The 17,448-nt window shown below is 40.1% G+C and overlaps 1 protein-coding gene across 1 annotated transcript in view; it reads left to right on the forward strand.

The window, feature by feature from the left end:
- The window catches only part of TLL2 (tolloid like 2), a 2,712,623-nt gene that overhangs the window by 2,259,336 nt on the left and 435,839 nt on the right, over nt 1-17,448 (forward strand). The window lies entirely within an intron of this gene.

Raw genomic sequence — 17,448 nt, forward strand, 5'->3', positions numbered from 1 at the left:
CTTAATAAAATGTGATTGTTTCTTCTTATTTTATTTGTTTTATGCAATTCGAACTTTATTTCCAACATTTTCTGTAGTAATTTGAATATTTTTATCGATATCGGAAATATTGGTTTATTCATAGGTTCATAGGTAGGTACTAGGCTATCTGCCCTAGGGCATTTATAAGCCTAGCCAGAATGTGTTGGCTTTCGCCTCCCTTTTAGACTAGATTCCTGAGCCTCTGTCCAGCAGGGCCATAGAAGTGATCCCAGGAGTAAATTTACAATTTCCCATCCACTCATCAAGATTTCTGTTGAAGAGGGTCAACGAGGGGCTCTGCCTAACATGGACTGGGATTCTATTCCAGAGCAAGGGAAACCTGTGGGATATGAATCTATCCCTCTAGCATGTCCTATTTATTGTTGTGCTAAGGTTTAAATCCATGGAGCATGTAGCTCTAATGGATTTGGTTTTCTTGAGGTGGAGCATGTCCAACAATTCCGAGTTAGACATGGCCTTGTACGTCAGGCAGAGATCGCCTCTGAGTAGGCGGTAAGCAACTGAGTAGAGCTGGAGTTTCTTAGTTGAGCTGCATAGGGCATCTGTTTGAGGCCCACGATCCTCTTGTTGAGGTATTTTTGAGGTCTTTCCAGCTGTTGCAGGTGTCGGGTAAGGTACATCCCAAATGGGGCATTGTACTCAATTATGGGCCTGATGAGCGATGAGTAGAGGGGCACAATGACCTCTCTTGATCTAGATGTGAACCCTTTTGTGATTAGGTGAGCTATATAGAAGCTTTTTCTAACCACTTTGGCAATGTGATTGTCAAAGGAGAGGTTACTATCTACTTGGGTCCCCAGATCAAATATCATTTAGAGAATTCTGTATGCCATGTTTTATATTTGCGAATAAGAAATAGTTTTGAGCAAGTTTCAACATCTGAAATTTGTTTCTGACCTGTTTTGTGACTTATGCGTGCAGTAGGGATGATCCACTCATTTATATTCCTCCAATGCCAGCTGGGTGCCTCTTGGACTTAAGTGGAAGAAACTGGAACTCTTTCTGGCAACAAATTGTTTTGGCCATTCTTCTTTTAACATCATGTCCCTTTAGACATGTCGCTCATCCCTCTCTATCATAGATGACAAGCAGGTGGGAGATTTCATTTAGATGCTTTAATACATAAAATCACATCAGGATGGATAGCAGCATGACAAAATATGAATGAACTGATAACAGACAGACCTTACATACATACATACATCAAAACAGCTTACTACAAAATAGGAGTCAAGCTTGCATGTGCTCAGTATTTATGCACTTGTGCAAGCCCTTGGATAGCTTCTTAAAGATACAGATACATGCATTGATCTACACATCAACTGTGTTTATACTGTTACACAAGAATTGTGCATGTGAATGTGGAAGCAAACCCCAGGCTGGTGCATCATTCTGTATGATCACTCAGTATTCATGAGCCCAACATAGACTATTACTTTTTAAAACTGTGCAGTGTACAGTACTAATGTCAGACATGACCAGTAGTAATGACCTCGTTTCTCTTAATTTTTATATAATTAGCTTAAAAAGGATGCTTTAAACTGCAGTGCACAACTCTATTTCCTCAGCTATTCATCAGACACCTTTTGTTTCTTAGTTAAATGATCTTTCCTGAAAAAAAAACATCAGTTTCTAGTAATAAAAACTTAAGGTATGAGATTAACACTGGATATATCTTACATTTTTGGCTTCAAGTTTGTTGTTTCCTTTTTGGTTTCAAGGTTCCCAAATATCTTTGATAATGCTGCAGTTTTCTTAATTTAATACACCAGTAGGCTCAGAAACTGAAACTATATATATATATATATATATATATATATATATATATATATATATATAAAATTTTTTTGTTTATCATACCTCAGTGCCTTGTGCTATAAAAATCCCCTTGTAGTGTTATAAGTCGAATGTTTTTTGATTTGTTTTATAATGCAGCATGCTCTGATGAAGGCAGATGTACTGACATGAATTTGTGTTTTGGTTGCCTTTTCTCTTTTCAATGATATAGTCTGTCGGCCAGATTCAGTAAATCCTACACAGTCCATTAACATCATATGTTCATTGTGGTGTGACACGCACATGATAGTGCACCACTTTGGATTCAGTAAGTAGCTCTACACAGTGTGTAGAGCTGCACACAGCCCGCGCAAACAAGGAAATATTGTAGTATGCAAATTACAGCATAAGCAGCTGAACTATATGTTAATCAACCAATCCAAGATGAAGGAGCTATTTAACAAGCTGTAAAGCAACCTTGTAGACTCAGTACTGTTTTTCCCTGCAAATTCCAAAACCTTTTGGAATACAGCCATGAAAAATAGTCTACACAGAAACAATGTTTGGGGCTGCTGTTGCTTTAATTCATGTGTATGTGCAACATTCTGAAGTCTATGCTGTTGCTGCTGCTAATAGACTAAGGCCAAGAAGGAGAATAGCTTTCAGCTCCCGGGTAACTTATTACGATCTACATGATGTCGAAAATGTAGAGCACTACAGGGTGGATAGAGACACACTACTGGAACTCTGCAACTTTTGTCGTCCAGCTCAGAGCCTGGGTAAACTGAGGGGAATGCATCTGAGTGGAGACAAAGGTAGATGTAGTACTTAGATTCTTAGCTACAGGTACCTTTATACGTATCTTTCAGTGACCAACAGGGGACATGCTGGGGGTGTCACAGGCATCAGCATCCAAGAGCCTCTAAAGTCCCTGTTACTGTACTCAGTACTGTATAGACTTCTTAGGGGAGACTTATGCCTGGCTTACAGAGCAATCTCCAACCAAAACCTAATGAATTTGCTGCACATCCATAAATCAAACAGGACTAGAGATACCCATTCTAGGAACCTAAATATGGCCTGCAACTTGAATAGGATATGCTGGAGTGACAGATTTGGCTCCCAGCGACTGCCACATCTTTGGAATAAACTGCCAATTCATGTGAAGCAGACCACTTCTATGACTGTTCAAAAAGAACCTGCATGAGTGGATGGGGCAATGTAAATTCTTACCGGGGAAGGCACCCACAACCTTTCTGGACATGGGCAGTCATTAATAAATTCAGTACTAGGTATTGATTAGAGTATCTATGGTATTACATTGGGATGAAACGGCTAGGCTTGAAATGACCTCCAGGTCAATATCCTAGTAACTTCCTATGATCCTATGAATGCTATGCTCCAACATGCTAGTGACCACATATGTTTTCCCTGTACTCCTGAGGATAGGGCCAGAAATATGCAGTTGTAGTACCCTGAAGCACACTACCCTAAAGTACTGGGTGCCATATATTGCACACATGTAGAAATTAAGGCATGACCCAGGGACCAGGGAAGAGTCTACATTAATAGAAAGGGCTTTCACTGTATTAACTGCCCAGTTGTGTGTTTTCCTAGCTACATAATTTCCTTTTTGGTGTAGATTCAGGGCTGTCTGCACAGTGCAGATGGAAATGAGATGTTGAACTCATTAGAATTCCTGAATACCAAATACTTGACTCAGTAGATCAGATGTAAATAAAGTGCAGACACTCCCTCAGTGTTTGTTTTTAATGTATTGCAAATTTGAATGATTACTGGTATGGAGAAGGAAAACACAACAGCAATGCAGACTGCCCTACATCCAGTGAGTGCATCAGTTTAGACTTGCATAGTCTCATTTGTAATTTTGTCAAGGTTGGAAATGTAAGTAAGCAGCACACAATTCACAGGTTCTGTTCATTAACATCCAACCTCCCCTTTATTTCTTGGCATTGCATATTATATTATTTACTTTTAATATTCTCACACATTTTAAGCACAATAATATAGAATGGCTTTCAGACTTCCTGTCTCAGATTACTGGTCAGATAAAAGAAGAATGACCAAAAAACAGAGAGAGAGAGAGAGGTAAGAGAGAGCTGCGTATTTCCAAATAATACTCATCACTAGTTGTGTGATCAGTTAGTGCAGTACATCCAAAAATAATAAATGTACGAATAACAGTCGTATGGTTTCATATAACTGTAGATGGTGTCACAGTTGCTTGAATGCAGAATGATTTCACCTCCTTACTGCAAAGCTGTTTGTGTGGCAAAGAGGGATAAGGCACCCTTACTGTGTTCTGAAGGTTCATTGGAGTGACAGTTCAAATCCAGACCTATGTAGAAATGTTTCGTGTGTACTAACATTTTGTAATGTTTATGTCATAGACTGCTTTTTCTCATTTCAACTACTTTTCCCTTTTTGTCTTTTTTTTTTTGTTTTCTTCTTTTTTGGGGAGGGGAGGGCATTGTTTGCACGATGTGTGGCTTAGCACAAACATGAGAAACAGAGAAAATGAATTTCAGGTTTGGCTGTGATTATCTCATTTGCACAAAGTGTGGCAGTGCACAAACTGGACTAGCTGCCTATGGAGGAACCAGATAGAATACCTGCAGAACACCTGCAAACAGGGTGGCAGTAACGGGGCAAAGGTCAAAAATACATTGTTGCAATTTCTGTATTTGATCGTGCAACTGCACTTAGCGTCATTGTACGGCAGTTAGCAAAGCTCCCCAACAGCTGCAGCCATCGAACACCTGCAGACAGGACTTAGACAGCCAATAACTGAAACCAGATACATTCAATTAATTCTGTTGGGCACCATGCAAACATGCTAAGAGTTGTAGTGCGGCTGTGAACACAGAGACCTTAAGAATGATTTAGGAAATGAGGGAATGTCATGCAACTAGTCCTTTGGCAGCAGGTGTTTGTCCTAGATTCTAGTACAAGTTGTGCAACTTTTTTTTACTGTTACAGTGCAGTTTATAGCAATGAACTGAAAAATAGACAAATGTTATTTCAACTTTTTTGTGGCAACAGGTGTAAGTGTAGAAGAGCCATACACATGTCCTGGGTTCTAATGCTAAGATATTCAAAATGATTTTATGGTTGTTCCACTTCCCATTATATTCACTGTCACTTATAACACTTTAGATAGTGGAGCTGTTATGAATTATATGTATGAGTGATGAGACACCATTATTATGTTCTCAGATGTATGACTGAGGGTATACTGACTGCTAAATTTCTGTAAGTATAGTTCTACTATCTGGACTTGCATGGCCTTCACAATTACCTAAGACACATACATAATTGGATCTATATCCAATAACCTTGTCAGGTCACACACATACATGTGTAACATCTCAAACAAACACCTGGATATGTCCTTTTATTCCCATGTTGCAGTATTTTGTATATGAGTTTATCCCTTCAGTGTCACATACATATGGCCAGTATTTAAAAGCTTTCAGTCCCCCTGTTCATTTCACTTCTTTCCCCACCTCCCAACGAACATGACTTCAATCAATAGGCTCATGTTGCTTAATTGGAGACACTGAGGGAAGCAAGTGACATTAATGCAGCAGAAGAGAAGTGCTGTTGTAGCTGTAAAAGTTAAAGATAGCTTTATTTCGTCTTTTATATAGTTGTATCAAATTGAGCAAGTATTTCCCAACTGCAAAAGCAAGTATGCATGCATTAGTCTGTAGCACAAACCAATTGTAAGAGTCCAATATTTGACTGTAGTCAGAGGTTGTGGGCTTAGATACCACAATTCTCATCTATACAGTAGTGTTATTTCATCAGTAATATCTATATTAAATTAAAAAGTCTACACCAGTGGCAGAAATGCCCTGCTGTAAACTGTAATCTTTATAACTGGAACACGCATTATATATGCAATATATGCACATTTCAAGGATTACTTTCAGCAATCTTTAGTATAGTGTTAGGATGTATACTTAAATGTAATACTTTAGATAAAAGAGTTCTGTAATTGTTACTGCATTGTATGTTATATATGATGGTACTAATTTTATCTCTTTTTTTCTCTCATTCCGACCCTTATCTCTGTCTTTTTATTTTCTGTTATGTGTCATCAGATAATGTCATCCATGTGTACCACATCACTAAATGTTACACAGCACAGCAAGGTAGGCCAGCCCCCAGTGGATCAGCCTGCCTCAACTCCGCCGGCTCCAGCATCGATGCTCAGCACTTCTGGGAGCCAGCCGGGTAGCATTGCCTCTGCTGCCCCTGCACTACCTTTGCCCTTAGGTAGTACTGCCCCCAAAGCTGGTACATTGGTACCTTCTAGGAGAGGTGGCAGATGTGATTGCAGGGAGATGCCAGGGATAGTGTGTACGGTCGTGCATGGCACCATTGTTGTATTTCTATGCCGGATGGAGAGGTTGCTCTCCCTTATGGTCTGTAAGAGGAAAAGACGTCAAGCACTCCAGCTGCCAGTGGAGCAAGGGGAAAGTGATGACAGTCCAGTGGGTGAGGACTCGATTCTTACTATCTCCAAGCTTGATGTTCATGATCCTGAGTTGTCCCCTCCCTCAGCCCAATCATGCTGTTCTTCAACCTTTTGTGTCCATCACTTTCCCTGTCTCTTGTCTTGTTTGTTTGCATTTGCTTCCTTACCTACCCAACTCACCTGACCCAGGCATACCTACATCCCTTACCCACTAGTCTTCTCTTACAGAATTAAAAGAAAATGAGCACTTGCCCCACAAATAAAATGTCACATACTTAGCTGTCCATTTCGCTCACATGTCTTTTTGACACACTTGATTCAGTCCAGTTGGGTATGCAACATGATTAGGTTGATGTCACCCCTGTCTCTGGACGTGACCATTCAAATTCAACTAATATTCTGCGCATATGATCAGTTTTTACTGTTGAAGAAGTGGATAGCTATGGTTCTTTCCTACCTCTCTCCTTCACATTCCTATATTGCTTTCTCTTTGTTCTTCCCCATGCTTGCTGCCCATTTCACCATTTTCCTAACTATCCCATTTTAACACCTATAATCTGGTCAAAAAATAGAATTACACACAACACACATAAGTAACAGAAAAAGCATTGGATCCCTTAACTTTTTGGCCTCTATGTTTGTACGGAGTTTCGCATTGCGCAGCAATTCCAAGCAATGTCCACTGTTGGTACAATGCTGTGGTTATTTCTACACAATCTTTCTTAACCCTAGTAACCTATGCCAGCACACAGCAACACGTGTACTATAAAGAATTAATGTCATTGCATTATCATTGATTATTTAAAATAGTATTAAAAAGTCTTACATACACTTGGATTCAAACCCAGTATCATCTGGGCTCAAAAAGAAATGTGTCATTGCATTTACACCTGCTGCCATAGAGTCATTTAAGCAGCAGGTGCATTTCATAGACTCAATACTAACTTTCAGACTTTATCATGCAGCTCACATTTGCACACTGCTTAAGAATGCACAAACAGGGAAAGTAATGGAAATGTGTATCTCGCATGTGCAAACACTTTGCCAACCATGCCATTCAGCTGCTCAACACACTATGGAAAAGTAATTATTATTATGTGTTACTGCTGTTTACTTGTCCATTTCCTGTCTGTGACATGAAATTACATGTGGAAACATAAACTGAAGGCCCTATCTGACAATATGTCACAAATTTACAATACACCTATGTGTTGCCTCCAGAAAAGCACTGCAACCATGGGGTCTCAGTACATTTTTCACACATATAGCACCTACACTACAGAAATTAATATCGAATGTTGTGTGATATGCAATGCATATCAATTTGTTAACATGCAGAACTAGAACCATTGATGCATAAGCCTAAAAAGCATTTTCTGCAAGGCTAGGGAGCAGATCAGCATAGACTTTATACACACAGGGACATAAATGACCTTCCAACACACTTGCCATGATCCATTTTGGTCTTGTCAAGGGTAGGTCTTTGATTATTAAACCTAGTGGAGGTCTTTGATAATGACCCCAAAGACCTGGATGACGGATAACAGGACATACTGCTATGTTGATTTATCCAGGGCCTTTGACACTATCACCCATTCAACCATCAGGAAGAAACTCTCCCATCTGGGGATTAACTTATATACTACTAGATGGATAGCCAACTAGCTCACTGAAAGAAAATACACTGACAATGTTGGGGACTGCACCTCCACCACTAGACCACTTACCAATGGAATACGACAAGGATCTGTGCTGGGCCCTCAATTGTTTGGAAGCTATTTCTCTTTAAGTCCAGGTAAAGGTAGATGGCTGTGGCTTAACGAGTCTGAAGATGAGTGTCAAATGGATGCAGTCATATATAGTCTCCAACTATGTTAACATATTACAGAAGGGGCTGACACAGGCAAATGATTGGTGCCAAATGCACAGATTGAATTTTAAAGCAAAAAATCCCTCATTGTCCCCTTTGGCAATGAAGTACCCCTGCTAATTATGATATACATAGCACCCCTCACAGTGTTGCAAGACTTGGAAACACATGTTGATAGCAATCTACACTTCAATCACTGTGTGTCCATAATGGTGAGACACAAATTCTCCCTTGTGCAGCTCATAAATAAGACCATCACATTCATTACCAGGGAGGTTATAGCTCAGCTGTACTCTACCCTTATCAGACCACTAATTGAGCACAATGTTCCCTTCTGGCTGTACCTCACCAGACAACCTGCAGCAACTGGAGAAAACGCAGAGGTTTGTGACTGGGAGAATCCAAGGGCTTCCAAAATATGACAAACATGGAAAGACTTAAAGATCTGTCACTGTATTCAGCATCATGCAGGCTGCTGAGAGATGACCTATGCCAGGCCTACAGAGCAGTCTCAGACTCTGTCTTACTGGAAATGCTGGAGATTGGAAAATCAAATGGGACAAGAATAACTTGCTCCAGGGATCTCAACCTAGCCTTGTGACATAAATAGAACATGCTGGGAAGACAGAAAAATCTCTCAGTGATTGCCACTCTTCTGTAATAGGCTCCCACTGCATGTGAAGCAGTGCTCCTCAATGACCCTATTTAAGAGCAACCTTGGCAACTGGATGGGCACTTCTAAATTCACTCCTGGGTTGGCACCTGTATCTCACATGGAAAGGGCCAGTCAGTGCTGATCACAAAATTGCTCTACTAACAATGACCATCTAACTTTACTCCGTAAGGGTACTTGTGTTTTTACACAGCTAGACTTGTAAACACCCTAGGACCATTAGGCTAGTAACCTCCTATGAACCTATGCAGGCCTCCCAACATCTTCTCTCCAAGATGCCCTACTGATGTCATTCACTATACGTTGACCTGCAGTCTTGTAAAAGTCAGACTTTTGGTGTGGCATTTGTGCAAAGTATTGAGTTCTGTTGTTTGTGTACTTAGATATGTAGGGGTTCTGTTCTCACTGCAGTCATGTGTGTTTGTCTCAACCAAAGAGCAGAAGTGTATATCCTACATTTACTGTTCCAATCCCATGGACTGAGAGTGTTTTGATACTTGCACATGCTTACAAATCCATTTCATGTAGGCCTCCCAACATCATCCCTGCTAATGTCAAGCTCTATAAGTTGACATTCAGCCTTGTGCTGTGGTGCTTGCATAAACTACTGAGTTCTGTAGCCTGTGTACTTTGGTAGTGGTTCTATTTTCACTGCAGTCTGTGTGTGTGTGTGTGTGTGTGTGTGTGTGTGTGTGTGTGTGTGTGTGTGTGTGTGTGTGTGTGCACATGCGCTTAGCCCAAGGAGCAGAAATGTGTATCCTACAGTTACTGCTCCAATTCCATGGATTGACAGTGTTTTGATACTTGCACATGCCTACACATCCATTTCATTTAGGCCACCCTACATCTTTTCTCAAGTATGCCCTGCTCTTGTCATCCACTATAAGCTGACCTTCAGTGTTGTAAAAATCAGACTTGTGACACTGTGCTTGCATAAAGTACTGATTTCTCTGGTCTTTGTACTAAGGTAGGGGTTCTGTACTCTTTACAGTCAACTGTGTGTGCTCTTTGCAGTCAATTGTGTGTGTGTGTGTGTTTGTGTGTGTGTTTGTGTGTGTGTGTGTGTGTGTGTGTGTGTGTGTGTGTGTGTGTGTGTGTGTGTGTGTGTGTGTGTGTGTGTGTGTGTGTGTGTGTGTGTGTGTCTAGCCCCAAGAGCAGATGTGTGTATCCTACAGTTACTGCTCCATTCCCATTGATTGCCAGTGTTGTGATACTTTCACATGCCTACACATCCATTTCATACAAGCCTCCCAATATCTACTTTCCAACGTGCCCTGGTGATGTCATCCACAATAAGATGACCTGCAGTCTTGTAAAGGTCAGACGTGTGCCATGGTGCTTGTGTGAAGTACTGAGTTCTGCAGTCTGTGTACATAGGTAGGCATTCTATTCTCACTGCAGTCAACTTGGGAAGTGTGGTTTGGTTGTTGCTTGGCATTACAGAGAGCCTTTTAAACTAGCATGTGGGACACTATTATTACCATATTCTCTGCATCAGACACTGCTGATGTCATCAGCTATAAAGTGTTCTCTGAGACTCTCCAAGTCAGACGTGAGCTGTGGCGCTTGCCTTAAATACAGAGTTCTGTAGTCTGTTTATTTAGACATGTAGGGATTCTATTCTCACTGCAGTCAACTGGTGTGTGTGTGTGTGTGTGTGTGTGTGTGTGTGTGTGTGTGTGTGTGTGTGTGTGTGTGTGTGTGTGTGTGTGTATGTGTGTGCTCTTGCTTGACATTAGAGAGAGCCTTTTACACCAGCATGTGGGACATGCTGCTGGTCTCCGCCACCTTCCTAGAGCTATGCAAAGTGTTTGAAACAGTTTGCCATAACAAACTCCTTACCTGCCTCACCAAACTTAACCTTGATAACCCCGCCCTGCACTGGTTCAACAGTTAACTAAGCAACTGCTCACAATTTGTCAAATGAGCCAACTCCCTATCCCCCGGACTCCCATTACATGTGGCATTCCTCAAGGCTCAATCCTAGGCCCCCTTCTCTTTAACATATTTACAAACAATCTCCACCTAGCAACCACTAAAGCTGATATTGTTCAGTATGTGGATGACACAACCCTAATCTGCTCAACATCCAACATCCATCTACTACAAAGTAAAGCCCAAGAATCCTTCACTGAGATAGAGAACTGGCTACACAACTACCAACTGATACTAAACCCAAAAAAACTCAGCTAATGCTATTCCACCCAACTAAACACTGTGACCCCACCTTCACCATCCTTTCAACCAATAGCACTCTCATCACCCCAGTAGCTGAGGCCAAACTACTAGGTGTCACAATTTATCAACAACTTAAATACAATAAACACATATCACAAACTCTCTCTAAAGTCCATAAAAAGCTAGGATGTCTGTATTGTAGCAAACAGTTCCTAATCCCAAGTCTAGAACTACCATAGCTAGAACTCATCTCTTATCAGCATTACTCTATGCCTCCCTATTTCTAACTAACATTAATAAAACCAACCTGAACAAACTCTCAACTTGCTACAACAAAATAACTAGCTTTGCTGCCACTGCTAAATCACACTCCTACCACTGTCAATCCCTACTTAAGCTACACTGGTTAGACTTCACAAACCTACTACACTACCACCAACTCATCATAGCTCATCAAATTCTATACCAACCAGAGAGAACCTTTGCCCTAGCTGGCATAGTAAAGTTCCACAACTCCAACAGGGAACTATAATCAAGAAACAAATCCTTGATTGAAGTCAATCCATGCAAGAACAGCTCTGGTGAAGCCCTATTCTCCCATGAGGTTGCAAAAGCATGGAACACTCTCCCATCTGACCTCAGGATACAAAATTGTGCAACCACATTTAAGGACTTCCTTAAATCCCACCTCTATACTAACCCTCTCTGCAACTGCAAAGACCCCCCCTGAATCCTCACCGTACTGTAGGCAGGCTACCCCCTGAAGCCTCCGATACTTACATTGTACTATCACCTGTGTGCATTGTACATTTTGTAAATATGCACCTACTTCTGCATACCTTATGTTCACATATTGTACTACTATTGTAAGACTTGTGATCTCCTGACTGTACTATTTTGTTTTGCATTTAACTGTTTTTGTCTCATATGTTAGCATTCTACCACTTGTTATCCAACTACTATTGTTGCAGTCTACTGTCACTCTTTATTAACCTATGTATTTCATCTTACTAAGCAAGAGCTCTAAGAACCACAGTTGCTACACAGAGCTGTCACACATCTTATTTGGCCATACCTTGGTATTCCTTTTGTGGCATAAACATTACTGTCTGATGGTGAGGAAACCCCATCAAGGTGTTACAATAGATGCTTGTGTGATACTGGGCCTATATCACTTATCGAAGACACTATTTAGTGAATCGCTATTTGTTGAGACTACATAATCAAAGGCTAACTTCACCAAAGGAGCTCTTCAGCAATTTTTTTCCCTGGGAAGGAAACCAGTTGACCACCTACCGGCAGGCACAAAAACTACAAAATTTAAAACACAGCAAAAAGTGGGGGGCTGTGGCCTCCACACTCCTCCCTTACTAACTATACCAACTCCAAGCTCACACTAGTTCATAAGTTAGTACTAAGCTAACTGCCCTTGCGAGCCATTTTAACCCTAGCCAATTATCCCTTGTGAGACTCAAACCTTGCACCTTGTGCTTTCAAGGCAAACACCTTAACCATTAGGCCACCCTCCCAACTTGTTGAAAATTTGTTGAACAGATCATTTGGTGAAGTTAGCTTTCAATTAAGTGGGTTCAACAAATAGTAATAGTGTCTTTATTAAAGGGGATTGTGCCATATATATATATATATATATATATATATATATATATATATATATATATGTGTGTGTGTTTGTGTGTGTATGTGTGTGTGTGTGTGTGTGTGTGTGTGTGTGTGTGTGTGTGTGTGTGTGTGTGTGTGTGTGTGTGTATATATATATATATATATATATATACCATGCACAGCAGTCAACTAGCCTGTACTGATCATAATGTCACGTATAGGTATAGCAGTGTCCCTTCTAACACCTCCGGCAGATCTTACAGTGTCAGGACAGTGTGCATGATTGCCCTCATAGAGTGCAGACATGGCATAATAGTTGTACGAGTGTGTTTGGGCAGAACCATCTTTGATCACTGTAAATCACATACGTAATGTCAGAGACATGGGATTACTGATGGTATTATTCTGATATTGTCCATGATTCTGCATGCTGCTTCTAATGTTTTCCATGAGCCTTTACCTGTGTCCCAGTTGCTGGAGATCTTTGCTGAGATTACACTCATATCCAGGCAAATCATTTTGCACAGCATAACATCACTGATAGATGTCTGCATTATTCATGTAAGGATGCTTATCTCACACAGACATCCTTCCCATTGCTATGTCATGTTATGTGACAGTCACATAATGCACATTTTCACTGTGCAGTCCCTACTGTACCATACTGATATGTGATTGGTGTTGCTGCTACAACCGTATTCCATTGTCATGTCCTCATCTGCTGTACATTAGGTTGTTTTGCCTGTCCTGTTTCTCTGTGTTCATTCCTACAATTCATCTGTGTGTCTGTATTCAATACAGACACTTCCCTTGAGTGTTTATTTTACATGGCAGTCTATTTACCTTTACAGATCATTTATACAACTTTGATGCAGAATGCTAGGAATGGGACTGTATAATACTCTGCAGTGTATACACTGTCCTGTACTGTGTTTGGACCATATACATAACTATCATACCTTTCAACTGTCCAAATTTTCACAGAATGTCCATATTTTTGCCTTTATATATTTTGTGTGTCCCTCATCATATTTCTGGTTTTCTGCCATATCAATGGGAAGATCTTAGGACTGATATGACTCAGTATTACATATATTTCAGTTTCAGATATAAAATTCTTCAGAACATGTATCTTAACACAAACTCTTGGTTATTCTAGCACATTTCTAAAGAACAAATATGTCAACTATGACCCTATTTCTGAGACTTTGTCCCCCCATTATGTTGGTCTTTGTCCAGATGTCTTGCACTAAGAGATTGAGAGCTATCTGTTAAGCCCTGGTGATCACTGTGGCATTCCACACAAATTACAACAAGATTGCTATTTGTGTTCTCTTGCACAGTGTGCTGGCTGGCAACACTGTTGCCAGCCGTATAACCTTGCTTATTTATGTGTAAATACTGTGCATGGCATGAATATGCAATGAGTGCTGCTACTCGCCAAGCATCACCGTGCACACATAGTGCATTGAATCTCAGGGAATGTCTTTAAAAAAAGACAAACTTATGATTCCTTACCTTCTTTACAATTACTAAGAAAAGCAGTGATGAGAATTGTTTCTGACTCTGATAATCTCTGTCTGCCCAGGGTTTCTGTAACTTTCTTCCTGTCACACTGTCTGTTCTCTTTGTGATGTTTCTGTTTTCTTTTTTTTTTTAAATGCATTTCTTTATCACCACTGTCAGTCATCAGTACCCTCTCAATCAATAAGCAAATTCATTCCTCCATCACCAGAGTAAGGGTCTACTTGGAGCGGCTGTCATTTAAACAGTCATTGGGGTGGTTTAATGTTTTTCTGTTGTTATGGCCCTATCCCTGCAGTCACTTGGCAAAATGCTGGAGAAAGATGTGCCATGAGATGACCCCTCACTTCTGCATGGGACATTCCCTTCAAGCAGCCCTGCCCCTCCCTTAGAACCATGAGCAGTGATTTCTCCAGTATCCACTTGAGAAATCCCTCCAACCACTATGCCCCTAAGTACGTACGCCTTCTTGAACCTCTTCCCCCTTCCTGCCTGACACAACCAGTGTTGGGACTTCTAATCGAAACCAAGTTGGATGTGTCATAGTCAGGGCTCCATTCTTCTGCTTCATGGAGCCAGAATAATCTTGGTCATGTTTTATACATCCTGCAGTAAGCAGTTTCCTTTTCAACTGCAAATAGTGCTTAAATTGGATTGAATGATTATGGGAATAATTTAGCTCCTCTTTCAGATTATTTATGCTGCTGTTATTAAGTCTTTTTACTCTAAGACTACACAGCAAATAAATGTGAATTGCTAGAGGCCTAATAGGTTTATGGCCTCAGAGAAAGAGGGGAAAAAAAGATGCAGATATAAATGAGACTACGTAGTAAAAGATATGTGAATTCATATAGATGGAAAAAATGAAGAGGTGCACATACTTTGTTATGTGGGTTTTCCTGTATAAAAAACTTTGAAGTGTGATGTGCAACTAAACTTATGCACTTTCTATGTGGCAGTGTAGGGAACATTTGGAAGGGAGGACGTAAACTTGCTATATTTTCTATCCCTGTGTGGGTTATGTCAGGTTTTTTAGTTTCTCGCCACATACTAGTGGAGTGCTGCAGGTGACTTAATGACCCTCAGTTTGCCCATAGATGTGCATGCCGTGTGTGTGTGCCCATGTGTGCATGTGTGTACTGTGTTGGGTTGCTGTCCTTTTAAGGATGGACTTCTATGGCTTCCACCCACTGATTGCCAGAATAGGTTTCAAGTCCTTTAGGAGTCTGATTGGATTAAGTGTGCATTTGGTCATGTGAGTGGTTTGAAAATGAACGAGTGACTGAAGATAGATTCTGGAAAAAGAAAATGTATTTAATATCTAGTTATCCTTTAAAAATGTTTGTTTTCTTTTATTTGCAGTAAGCTTAAAGGAAAACTTCACCCTGCACTGTAGTTAAACTTACCACAGAGTTACTTTTTTCTCTATAATATCTACATTTTAACTTCCTAGAAACTCTTCAGTATATTTCAGTTTTGTTTCCATTTTATTTCCCTGAAGCAGATTACAAAGGACCCACCATATTTTTCTTATTTAAATCTCAGTTTCAGAAAGAAAATGTGTCTTGATCTTCACAACATCAGCCAGACCTCATAAATTCTGTACTTTACACTGTTAATCACAGCCCCTAGTTTTGCATTCTGGCAATGTTTTGTTGAGGTCAAAAAAGTGCTGTAAAGATTTCTCCAACAGTTAAATCCTTGGAAAAGAGTCTCACTTTAGCTGTTAATTTCTGCTTTATGTGAAGAACATGAATAGAGGTCATTGTTCCCCTCTACTCGTCACTCATTAGACCCATTAGAGGTACAGTGCCCCTTTTGGTATGTACTTCACAAGACATCTACAACAACTGGAAAGGCAGCAGAAATACCTCACAAAGAGGACTACCGGCCTCAAACAGATGCCCTATGCAGACCGTCTCAAAAACTGCAGCTTTACTCCGTCGCATATCGCCTACTCAGTGGCGATCTCTGCCTAACACACAAAGCTATGTCAAACCCAGAGCTTTTAGACATGCTCCACTTAAAGAAATCCCAATCCCTATGAGGTACACGCTCTAGGGACCTAAACCTTGTCACCACAATAAACAGAACATGCTGGAGGGATAGATTCCTGACGCAGAGACTTCCCATACTCTGGAACAAACTACCTATCTATATCAAACAAAGCTCCTCATTAGCACTCTTCAAGAAAAATCTTGATGATTGGATGGGAGATAGGAAATTCACCCTGGGATCATTTCTGTGGCTCTGCTCAACAGTGGCACAGGAAAATCATTTTCTTGGGTGTAGAAAGCCAGGGTACCTTTTGGCTAGGCTTATATAGGCCCTAGGGCCAATAGCCTAGTACCTACCTATGAACCTATGAACCATAATGCATCACTGTGTAAATAAATTGGTGGAAACTCTAATTTTGCCCAGTGAGGTGTAGATTTTATTCTTGTAACTACAAAGTTGCGCACAGTACTAAAAAGCAGAGGCAGCTGCCACTTGCCTTAGTATCTTTTTGAAATGACAGCTTCCAGTCATTATAGAGTGTGCAGAATTGACATACATAGCAAGACTGTGCGAGGAAGGTTAATGCAGTTAAGTGCAGTAGCTTTTAACACGTCACAAAAATCTGACTGTTCACTTGTTTAATGCCAAAGGCATGGCAATGAAACATGTAAAGCTTTTTTCAAGCTTAAAGTAAGCACATATAAGAATAATTCAGTTTAAAAGGAATAACTCCGCTTTCATAGCCAATCAAAAAAGGGAAATGACTCACATTACTGTCACTGTAACTAAATGATATGAAAAAGAACCACTTAAGATATGTCATATTAAAGGGCCTATAACTTAAATCCGTGAGGAGGATTAAAAAGCTGAAAAACTAAATACATCATCAGCACGACAATTTTGGAGTATAATAAGTTAACAAATGCTAAGAAATCCTTAGATTTATTTTGATGCATTAGTGGAACCTACAATATCAAGATATAATGATGCAGATATATATATATATATATATATATATATATATATATATATATATATATATATATATATATATATATATGCATAAAGAGAGTGTGTTAAATAGACTACATGGCTGGTTGTGGGCCTCACCACAGAATGTCATAAGAATCAAAGAGGATAGTAGAAGGGCTGTTTTATAAAATGCTTTTAGGTGATTTATATATAGATACAGACAAATTTAGATGGAAATCTCAAGGTTTACAGTAGATGTTTAAAATACTGAATGGAAACTTGTCAGACTTA

The sequence above is a fragment of the Protopterus annectens genome, chromosome 14.part0 (genome assembly GCF_019279795.1).
Source record: "Protopterus annectens isolate FY-2018-M chromosome 14.part0, PAN1.0, whole genome shotgun sequence".
NCBI classification, from domain to species: domain Eukaryota; kingdom Metazoa; phylum Chordata; order Ceratodontiformes; family Protopteridae; genus Protopterus; species Protopterus annectens.